This window comes from Sinohyriopsis cumingii, chromosome 11 (assembly GCF_028554795.1).
Source record: "Sinohyriopsis cumingii isolate HCF-2022 chromosome 11, ASM2855479v2, whole genome shotgun sequence".
NCBI classification, from domain to species: domain Eukaryota; kingdom Metazoa; phylum Mollusca; class Bivalvia; order Unionida; family Unionidae; genus Sinohyriopsis; species Sinohyriopsis cumingii.
Genome location: NC_142971.1, coordinates 16,225,544 through 16,238,135, shown reverse-complemented (window position 1 = coordinate 16,238,135; position 12,592 = coordinate 16,225,544).

The following is a 12,592-nucleotide window of genomic DNA, read 5'->3' as shown; positions in this document are numbered from 1 at the left end:
TGTATTTGCAATGAATAATTTAAATAAATAATTTCTCTCAAATTATATCTGAACACTACTGAAGGTGCTTCCACAAAGACATATTAAAACAGGAATTACTAATTTTTTGTTTTCAGAACCGTATATAAAAACTTAAGGCACAATAAGATGACCAGGATGTAGGTTATAAGTCAATATGCAATGTCAACATGTTTACAGATTTTAACTTACAGTACAATCCACAGCCGTAGCTATCAAACATTTTTTATACAAATAACCATTAGCTTAAACTACGTTATTTAATCGTGGATAAAAGTTAAGCTCACGATATACATGACACAATCAAAGTGAAACCTTACGCCCGAAAAGGGGTGAGATTCAGATCTAGTACATGCACCACGAGCGCGGTGGGTTAAAAAGATGTTCTTTTTTGTAGTGAATAATTCATCAGTTATGAAGAGTTTAATGAAAAATGAAGCAGGACATAATATGGTGTTTTCAAGCTTTTTAATCACCAAGCTTTTCATTCAGCGGTAAGAACCGGCATTGTCATGGTGCAACAGAAGTGCCATGCAATATTTTATCACTACGCTACCTCAAATAAATGAAGACTTGCTGTTAAATATTTGTTTTACTCGTTCATCTGTGATGTTGACTGAGAAGTCTAAGAATAACAACTGAATTTATGGATTACAATATTGTTCAGGAACACTGACAATTTGTAGAGGAATTTAATTATGGATTCGTCGAAAATGATTATCAGCACTAATATTCCCATTATTACGAGACCAGTAGTAAAGGCCAAAGCTTCAGCTTCCCACCAGATGGCTTGTTCTTCTATACCTTTGGGGCAAATTGACATTTCAATTCTTGACTGAATCTGGTAGTGTCAGTAAATAATATGACCCAGATGTAAGGTTTTAATCAGATACCGCCATATAGTACTACTGTTTTCTCTTTAATTCTGTAATGGAAACTGAAGCCAGTTAAACAGCTTTGAACGGCAGCGCAATGGTGAAATATTTATTTTTATTGTGAGCAATTGTAGTAGGGGGGAACATATGTGGTTTGTTTTATTGCAATGCGTGATTTGTCATTGGTAATGTAAATATATTCTCCCATTTGCATTTCTTTCGTTATTCACGCCCTTCATCTGTATCTATAGAGGCGGAAGTATATAAACTTGTCTATCCATCCGTTCATCTGTTTGTCACCCTTTAGTGCAACTAGTCTCGCACTTTTTGATTGATTGCTTTGATATCTGGTAAAGATTATGTATGACCGAATCTCGTTAGAGACACTATTGGTGCACTTCGTGGTGGATTGCCATGAAATTTGGTAAGCTGGATGGTCATCATCTGTAGCTGAATGTGGACAAATAGCTTTGTTCCCTCATTCTTTGTATCCATATTTTCTTGTACCTTAATGCGGTGTATGAAAATTTTTCTAGCTCAGCTAGTCCATATATCTGATGGATTAATTTGCCATGAAATTTGCTAAATATGATGGTCACCAGCCAAAGATGCTCATCGCATCAAATCACTGGTGTAGTGTCTGACAGAATCTTGTGAGTTATTGCTCTTTATGTCCTTCAACTGGATGCTGTGTGTGTGTGTGTGTGTGTGTGTGTGTGTGTGAGACTGGGATTTTTAATATAGCTTTTAACAAATATTCAGTCATATCGCTACGATGTCTGCAGTGTGGCAGCATAAAGTTATGCCTAGCATTGGGGAGGGGGGGGGCATCACGCCGTCTACATGTAGCATGATGTTCCATCCAGTCACATTATCCTAATACCAGGTCGACCAGTCCTACGGTACTAGAGAAATGTATAAATTGCAAAGTCGTTAAAATTTGGGGGCCAAATGTCACGGCGAACGAGGCTAAAAATGGATTTTGCAGAAATACTTTTGTTATGAGTAAGTTCCCTGATAAATCTGTGTGGATGACTTGCGTTTAAGGTAATAGAGAACTGTATAAATCATCGAGTCGTAGAGAACAAATGACAGTGTCAATGGGACCCGATTGTTAATAGTCTTCAGAGGCAATCATAGCGTACTAGTGTCCACACAGAGGACTATTTAAAACGGATCCGGGCGTACAATGTGTCCACACAGAGGACTATTTAAAACGGGTCCGAGCGTACAATGTGTCCACACAGAGGACTATTTAAAACGGGTCCGGGCGTGTAATGTGTCCACACACAGGACTATTTAAAACGGGTCCGGGCGTAAAGTATCCATTCTGGAGAGAAATAGGCCTATTTGTGAGCAAATTGTTCACCATTTCTCAGGATCTTTAGTAGTAGTAGTAGCATTTATACAGTTCAAGTTTGATTTTTCATAAATATATGACTGACTAAAGCAAATGATGACCTCTCTGAAAAATAGGGGGAAAATTATTCTCTGATTTTACCCTATTGTTCCCAAAATGCAGCAAGCATTAGCAAAACCCCAAAATACCATATGTAAACTGTACTGATATGATGAAGTCTACCTAATTGTCTGTCTGTCTGTCTATACATCCATCTACTGTAAGGCAAACAAATAACCTTTGGCCCTTTTACTCAATTCTTAAATTAAAGCTTACTTCGAGCCGGAGGTCTGTTTTTGAGTTTACTTCTGCCTTAACGGGACACACGGTTATATTGCAATCAGCTGCTTGAACAGCTGCCAGTCTAGCTATTTTGAACTCAAGAACTCTACTTGCTTAGTAATTACAAGTAGCTGATACTGTCTACATTAATTTTTTGAACAGCTGTTTTAAAAAAGAACTAGTCTAATAAGCATCTGTTTAATGCCACTGTTGTGATGTATTACTCCTTCAATAATGAAATAACGAAACATATGAAGCATTTAATGTGCTTTAACGAACATTGATATTTTTTGCTCTGATGTGTTTACCTGTAGCGCACTCCCTCACTGTAATGCTGTCCGCGGGAGTAGTAAGGTATTCCGCCTTTATATTTCGATCCCCTTATAATGAAGTACATGATACAGTACTCGCTCGTTATAATGTTATCCGTGAGAGCTGTAGATTATTTCGTCTTAGAGTGAGAAAACCTTATAATGAAGTACATAATACTGTACTCACTCATTATACTGCTGTCCGTGGGAACCGTAGAATATTTAGCCTTATAGTGAGACCAACTTTTTAATGAAATACATGGCTGATATGATATTATTTCACTGTTACATTATTAGATGGTACCCATCACTTAATCCGCATTATAACAGGGATTGTGTTATAACGAAAGGCCTTATCGTGAGGGTGTAATATATTATGTAGCACCGTATGCTCTGGCATTGGTCATAAGTAAAGAGATACGGATGTACAGAGTAAGGTTTAATTGCCATGGACGATTTACTGGACGGTTATCTAGGCATGGTGTGAGTCACTACGTAATTTACATGTAGGTTGACTTGTGGTCATCATAAACTGGACCGAAACATAGGGAGTATTCAACTGAAATAATAGGATGTCTTTTGTCTTTTGTTTGTTCGTTGTTGTTTAATTCTTTAAAAAAATATTCGGGGAGTATTAATAGTTTTCGTGGATTTCTTGTTCAGTACAAGCCACACATTTAAAAAAACAGTGAAAAATGACAATTTTGTGAAAACAATAACTCCCTCCCCCAGTGCACAAATTTAAGTGTGCTGCCATTTAGTACGAAAGCCTGGAAAGTCCATACCGTCGACAATCATTGAATTCACAGTAACTCTCACAACATTTCCTTGGATTTGCTTAGATTTATAAACTTCCTTTCCCTATGTCTTGAACTGACAACAAACCTGTAAAATTTCATACCTTCCTGTACATTAGAAAAGAATTTTTAAAGTAATTAGCACGGTCATGTCTTAATAAAAGCGTCAAATATGAGTATATTGCTGTAAAGACGTCACTTTTAGAGGGTTTGGCAACTTGATTTAACTTCATTTCCATCTCCTTGGCATAGAATGATCCCAAAATTCAGATTTAGAGCATGTTTTATTGCGTCATACCGTTAATATTACATGCTCAATAAAATAAATCTGTAACCCGTTCCTCATCTATCTGCCTAATTAAATTCGTTTCACACAAGGAAGAGTTCCATATGTTCTTCATGAATTTGAATGATTACTAAATTTAGGAAAGAATTTGTATCCCCCCCCCCCCCGCCAGATCTATGTCACAAATTTTCGTTTTCTGCTCTATAACTTTGAAAAACTTGATAGACTGAAATGAAACTTCCCTTAAAGGTTTTATGTGTGGAAGGTCTGGGTCAAGGTCGATTTCCACTGTTTCACTTACAACTTTGCAATTCCATTCATTTTCCCTCATTAAGTTTTGAAGGACTTCATAGACTGAATCAAAATGTGACGAGACTTTGCATTAAAAAGACCTAGGTCAATTTCGATTTTTACCTTTTACTGGCAAAATTATAGAGTTGCAGTCCTTCTTTAATTTTTTTTTAATATTTTTTTTTGGGGGGGGGGGTACTTTTCTCTTCCGTTTTGATTCTGCAAAGTCACTTTTGAAGGACTTCATGGATTGTAATCAATTTTGATTGGAGGATTTTACCTAAAAATGGACATAGACGAGATCCGATTTTCACCATTCTCCAGCACGAAATCACAGAAGTTTGGCTCTTGTTTGACACAAAAGATTGTCCTTCGGTAGAGCTGAAACGAATCCCAACTTTTTCCTATTCAAATATTCATTTAATACATTCAGATAGAATTCAGATATTCCTCGATATTACACGTTTAGCCCTACTAATCATAGCAAGGTAAGCAAGATTTATTTATGGGACGTTGTACAGATATTACGTATGTCTGAGAAAGTGTCAGGTGTAAGGTGAAGTTGTTTGCATTTGCAACATGCACAGTGCAGAGAATGTTGGCATACATGTTTACTACATTCATGTACTGTGGCTGAAATTTCTTTGGATACTGTACTTATGGAATTTCACATGATCTAAGCACGCAGCTAACCAAACGGACTGCTCCCTTGTGATAAAAATATCAAGTTATTAATATGGGTGAAATGATTTTTGCCAGAACAATCAATACCAGCTGCTAAAGTGTAAAAAAAATCTATCACAAAATATCTAATATGTTAAAAACGTAATGGGCTCGTTTTTCATTTGACAATTTACCTTTGAAGTTAAGAAAGTGACATATGTTTGTATATTTTTTTATATGTTCACGCCTGAAGTAGGGCGAAGCTGTATACTCTAATAACCAAATTACACCCATCAATCAATACTTACGATATACAACGCATTTTTTAAATGACAAGGATAACCAGTGAGAAAATCATGGGAATTTTGTTTCTTAAAATATATAGCCTGATGCAACTTATGAAACTGTAAATTGCCTTCTGATTTTCAAAAGAGATAAAAACGTGAAAAACTACGAACCATGAAACTAAAGCTTTGACACCGAAGTACTCCAATAATATAAGTAATTTTCATCATCATCATCGTCGTCGTCGTCGTCGTCGTCATCAACCCCGCGACAAAAGAGATCGTTGGTGCACCACAGATGACTTCACAACCCGTTCTCTCCATCTTTCCCTGTTATTTACTATTCTTTGGTTATCTAAAAAAAATATGCCTGTCCAATCTTTAGTGTTGTCTTCCCATCTCTTTTTCTGTCTGCCTCTTCTTCTGCACCCTCGCACTGTGACTTGCAAGATTGTTTTTGTCAGTCCAGATGATCTTGAGATATGACCGTACCATTTCAGTTTGCGTTTTTTTCCCTCAGTGTGGTCAGAGGTCTTCATAGGGTCCGACGGCTCCTGTTGTGGACCTCTTTGTTGGTTACGTGGTCAGTGTATGAGATGCCCAAGATATTGCGGTAGCATCTCTTTAGAATTTTTGAATCCTTTTTTTTTGTAGATCCTGATGCGAACGTCCATGTTTCACAAGCATACAGAAAAATGAGCTTTCTTTTGGAACCAAGAACAGTGTTTGTGTCCTTCCATATTGGTCTCAGCCTTGTTATTGCTAATGTTTTCTGGGCAATCCTGCAAAGTTGGTCTGGTTTTGGAGCTTTAATCTTTTATAATTGATCCCAAGTACTTGAAACTTGTGACTTGTTTCCAGCTTCTGTCCACTGTCCTTTATTCCTGTATTGATGCCAGTGGTGTTGTTTGTCATCAGTTTGGTTTTTCGGCGCTAATCTCCATACCGTATGCTGTGGGGGTTGTGTCGAGTCGCTCAACCAATTTAGCCAGTTCAATTTCATCTCCTGCTCAAACCATCAAAATCATGACATTGATAGTTTAAGCAATTATTATCCCTACTTCCGATAGATGGCTGGCCATATCGACATACACTTAAAAACTTCTAGTTGGTCCTAAATTGAAATTGTGGGAATCTGATATCCTACAGGGTCACCATGGCAATCGTCTTTAATATATTGTTATTGTTATTTCCCCAAAACAGAAAGCAATATCAACACATGTTTTACACAGGAAGGCTTTTTATAATATCTTTTTTGGTACTAAATTAAAATGGTGCTTTCTGAAATTATGGATCTGAAATCCAATCCATATTAAAATATCTTGTTATCGCAATTCATTTTAAATGGAAAGTCATTTGGACGTCGGGTTTTCATTAGAAGACGTCTTATGAGATCTAGGTAGTCCTAAATTAAGATGATGCAAAGTGACCCTCATCTTGAAAATGTAGTTATATATACTCCTTCCAAATTGATGCCTATATCAATATATGGTTTTCACCAAAAGACTTCTTATTATACCTAGTTGATAAAATGGTGCGAATCATACATCCACTATGGCTGCCACGACTGCTGTCTTGAAATTCTTGCTGTCATTATTCCCCCTCCATGGATGGTCGTGTTGACATGGGTTTTCACCAAAGGATGATGTCAGCTTGATCATAAATGACAATTGTGACAATCTGATATCCAATATCTCCACCACATCGGCTAGTTTGAAAATCTTGTTATCGCTGAAGAATATCAAAGTTGAGTTAAACATCCAACATATAAAATGAGAAATGTATTCATTTTTAAGGGGGTTGGGTTAAATGGCCAGGAATATTTTAAAACAAAATTTTGGTGGGGCGTAGGGTTCTGTGGCCGGGACAAATTTTTTTATAGAAATCTTTTACTGGAGCATAGGATGTTGTTTTTACAATTCATTTTAAGGGTAAGGGTTACAGTGTTAATTTAAAATTAAAACAACAAAACAAAAGCGGATAGTAGGATATAGGATAACTGCTACTTGAAGCCAGAGTTTTATGCTTTGCCTAACTGCATTCAATGAAGAATTGTATTTGTACATCTGGTGAAGTTTCAGTGGTTGCAAAGATGGGCTATAGTATTAAAAGTAGATTCTGGCTTGAATGGCAGCAGGTAAGGGACTGGAAGCTGGGGAATTAATTCCATGGGCCAGAACTGGACCGCAGGCTATGTCCTGTGCTACTGCGGGTATGTTCACAAACTTTTTTATCTTTTAAGATCCGCTGCAATACCATAAATGAGCATATTGCTTTTTTGTTTGAAGTCTGTATGTCGGTAATATAGATCCGCCCCGAATTCATTTTATTGCAAAAGCACAACAAATATTCAGTTAAAAGCCATGAAATATGAACAATTTAACATGATCACGTGTCCATAGTGGCCATTTTTATTTTTGTTGACACTTTTGTTTTTACTTTTTGTTACGTACTGGTGAGCTATTGTATTATCCCTGGCGATCGCACAGATCCTACACATATAAATATGTACGGCTTCAGTGCATCTCAATCATTCGTTCTTTTTAGGTCCTATGCAACAGTTTGTAATCGACTTTTATTGCACTCACTCCCCTGGATAGGGCAGCAAAGGAGCTAATTTTGTACGTACATGTAAATTACGTGGACATTCATTGTTAGGTTTGTGCGTTTAGCTCATAGCTATTGCACACTGTACACATGAGGTTATATATGTAATTTGAAAGTGTGAGGGGGTGCGTGTTAACAAGTATTACAAACTCACACAAAAAGTAGGCCACTGTGATCCATCTTTCACGCTTCATTTACTTTGGTTAAATTTTGAGCTTTAATTTAATGTCTCAAGAACTGTTCATGCTTGGCTATCACTGAACTACATTAAGCATTTTACTGGCTTCGATTAAAAGTTTAAGTTCAGGAAACGACCAAATAGGTTTTGTGCACCCTGAATACTTACTGGTTCATACAATTTGGTACGTTGATGCCTCTTGACCGAGTACATTAATCATAAATTAGGTCACTGTCAACAATATTTCACGCTTTCAATGACTGGTTAAATTATTGTTTTAAGCTTTTGTCTGAAGCTCTCTTCATACATGAACGCCAAACTAGACGATTGTGACATATTTCACATTGTTTCTGATTTTCTGAAGTTTTTTGTGTTTGTTTTGTTGTTTCTTTTTTGTTTTGTGTGTATGTGTCTGTATGTGTGTTAAGACTGTGCGTTTAGTTTATGACCACCATGTTCTTTGCATGATATTTTCATGCTAGCTAGAATCATAAAATATGGTGATGGTGGTCCGGTGCATCTTGATGAGCACTACTCCGTTATTTCTGTAGAAGGTCATTATGGCCCATATTTTACGTTTCACTGACTTGGGTATAATTTTGGGTTTGATGTTCATTTCTCAGGCATTTTTCATGCTAGAATCGTGAAATTGATATTCATCCTAATTAGCTTCTCTCCCTTGAACCAAAAGAAGGTCGTCGTGATCTATATTTCATCTTTTGCTGGCTTTTGGTTAACTTTGTTCATGTAGCTTATGATCAGACGTGATTAAAATGCAAAATGCATGTTATCATACGGAGATACGTTGGTGGAAAGATGAAGCTTGATAAGCACTACAACCTTATTGCAGAAATGGGTCTCTATTATCTATATTGTAGTCTTCGGTGACTTTGTTGTAATTTCGTATTTAAAGTTCATTTATAGGGCGCTATTTATGTTTCGTTCTGGAAACTGTATGTTTCGATGCATCTCTGTTAGTACCACACCTTTACAACCAATGTAGGTAACTGTAAGCTTATGCTTTATTTACATAGGTTCAGGGCTATCGGTAACGCACAATTCAGTACACGTGGGTGGGGGATGGTACTCTGTGAAGAAATAGCTAAAAGCTGTGGTGGTCATAGTGATGTCGCATTTCTTTCAACTAAGTATTCTGTAATATTTAGCAGTGAGAGTAGGAAAGAATAACTTGTAATTAAAATTTAGTACTTTGATGCAGTGTACAGCAATATGGAGTCTGTATGCACTGAGAAAGAAATGTCACTGACACTTATGAATAATCCGTTTAGTTGCAAGGAGTAGTGGAGTTTTTATTAAACTTTTGAGAAACTGAGCATAAGATTTTTGGTCTGCACATAATGTTGCTAAATAACATTCACTTTTGTCCTGAACGACCTTCATATTAGTTCCTAAACAATGGTTGGAAGGCCTGTACTGACCATACGACAGCGTTTTATCATCAAGACAATTACACAACAATCTATACACAGGATGGAAACAATTTATACCTCTGGCTTGACTTGCTGGATAGAGTTGTACTAATAAGACTGTGGTATAATATTTTCTTTCATGTTTATTTTGTAAAAGAAAGCATGTGGAAACCCATCTTCAAAACACACCGAATATATGTGATGAATGTGATGTCAAAGAACATTAACTGACACTGAAAACTTTGCAAAAATAGAAGGGACCTGAATTGTGACAAAGTGTAACATCAAAACCGAACTGAAAAATTTACGAAAGAATACATTTAAAAAAATGGACTTTGTTGTTTTGACAATTATGATTTGAAACGTGTTTCGTCTTTGGTCATTTTTACCTTAATGCCAACTTTGAAAATGACATAATAAAGTCTTAGTTTTAACTAAAGTTTATTACACCCATTACCGCAATTGCTGATTTGGTACTAAGGTGAACAAGTGGAAAAGTGAGTGTCCCCTGGAAATAAACACGAAACAGGTCACTGAAGCCAAAGAATTAACCTCGTGTCGTGAGATGTGGTTATTAATACTTTCATATTATCAGACATCTGCCAATCTTTATTAACATCGTTATTCAGACAGCTGAGTCAGTCCCTTGAAACTAATATATGCTTAGATAAATGTTAATTCAACATGTATGATAAAACTATTTGCTTGGACTTTGTGTAAGTAGCATCCAAATTAATTATCGTTTTAATTATGTGAGTATTGTAATATTAATTACAAAAGATTAAAATAGAAACAACTTTTCATGAATGAGGTGAAACGTGGTTCCTGCAATTAATTGTTACCAAATATGCTCCTGTTTGCAATGAAGAATATTTTTGGGCTAAATCCTGGTCAAAAGAGATTTATTTGATTTGACTTCCAATATAAACCTGCTCTAAACAGTGCCTTAATGAGCCAGGACTTGTCAAGGTCATTTGGTCAAAAAGATAGGAATTCTTGTTTAAAGGTACATCATAATTGATAATTACCTGACATCATGATAGACAACTACATGATCTCATGATTGACAACTACTTTACACTATGATTGACAACTACCTGACACTATGATATACAACTAATTGACATCATAATCAACAACTACCTGACATCATGATTGAAAATTACTTTACATCATGATTGACAACTACTTGACATCATGATTGACAGCTGCTTAAAATCATGATTGACAAAATCTTTCATTTAGCTGAAAACATTTAAAGGTAAGCTTAGTGCTTTAACTCTTGAACAGAATGAAATCGATCTCTCCTATGAGCAAAGGAAGAGAATTTTCAAGATAAGTGTTATGCCACATCTTGCATATTATGGTTCTATTTTGAGATAATATTGATGCTGAAAATCAAACAAAATGTACGCAAATTTCAGAAGAGAGCATTGATGCTGATGTCTATATGCCATCAACAAATATATTGTAACCCCTCGAGTGGTTTCCATTTCATCTAAAAACTTAACTTCCCTTCGAATGTATGCTATAATGTTTTACGGCACCTCAGCGCAAAATGGTTATAAGTGGTCATGTCGTACCAACTAAAGGTCAAGACCCAAGAGTTCAAAACTGAATCGCATAATAATTTAGGAAGTTAAGCCCATTCAAAAAATTTAACAAGATAATTTTAAAATCTGTCGATTGCATATATAAAAAAACCACAGAAAGGTAAAATATATAAACTCTTAAAAACATTATTAAAATTTGTTCCAGAAACCAGATTCTATTAAAGTGTCCAAGATTTTACCGGTTGATACGTTCTTATCCAGTTTCTAAGAGCAGTTCACATCAAAAGATTTCTGTCTCAGAGGGTGGTTTAACTTCAAGTGGAATTTCCTATCTACAAATCCTTTCATATGACTGCAACTGATTATGTTACAAATAGTTTAAATTTGTTGAAAATGTAAATATGTATGAATTATGATCAATTTCAAACAACAATTTATATTGGCCTAAACCAAATTCTGAATTTCACAAGAGTTTTTATTTTTCTGGAAGTAACTGACTTGTCTATGGATCTTAAGAAGTATCTTAGTCAACATCCGCAGAAACAATACTCTTTTTTAATGATTTTGTGTTAATTCAGTACTACTCTTCTTGAAAACAATATATTTTGGTGTACTCACCAGTAATGTGTTTTCAGGTTAGTTGCTTTTCTTGATACAAATGCAGCATGATTAACTAACTCATCGGTAATGCCTCGAACATGTTATATTGTAGTAGAAGATCAATTAGGTAGTTTACAAATTTGGTTGTCTAAAGACACTTCATATTCTAATATTTGTATAGAAAATTTGGTTGCTGACCAAACAAGCGCCTTCTTTATTATTATTATTATTATTATTATTATTATTATTATTTCTTTAAAATTGTTATTATTGTTCTTGCAACCTAGCTTTTGATATTTTCATATACATGAAAATTAATTACTAGGTCGTCATGCGAGTGTGTCTGCTACGAATTAAAAATTCTCTAGTCTGTATGATAGTATTATTTGTATTAAATCTTTAATTCTGACTGCTATAATCAAGCATTATTCTTTAGAATCCAGGGATAGCACTTTCCGTTCTGTCTGGTGTATATATATAATTCACTATAATAAATTTTATATGCCTTGATTTCTTTCATAGGAATCCGGAATGACTGTGTAGATACACGAGAATCAATTATTAGGTCATCATGCGAGTGTGTCTGCTACACACGAGTGCATATAACACCGACTGAGTAACATCATTTTTTGGTGATGTGTGCTTGGTCGTGAGGGAATATGGGCTCATGTGTGCAGGCAAGGGGATGGGTGCCGTTTACCCGCGGACCTGTTTTCGAATCTACGTTGAGTACGAATTAAAAATTCTCTAACCTATATATATATATATATATATATATATATATATATATATATATATATATATATATATATATATATATATATATATATATATATATATATAGGTCAATAAATGGATCATAATGGAAAAATCCAAAATTGCAGTATGACGTGGGCAAGCCTTTAATGGTCGATAGAAGAGTTAGATATTATCAGTATTTCTTTTACTTGGCTAGGGACCTAAAACCATTTATAATAGAATAACAAGCGCAGGATACGTCTAGATTTTTTTTCGTTCA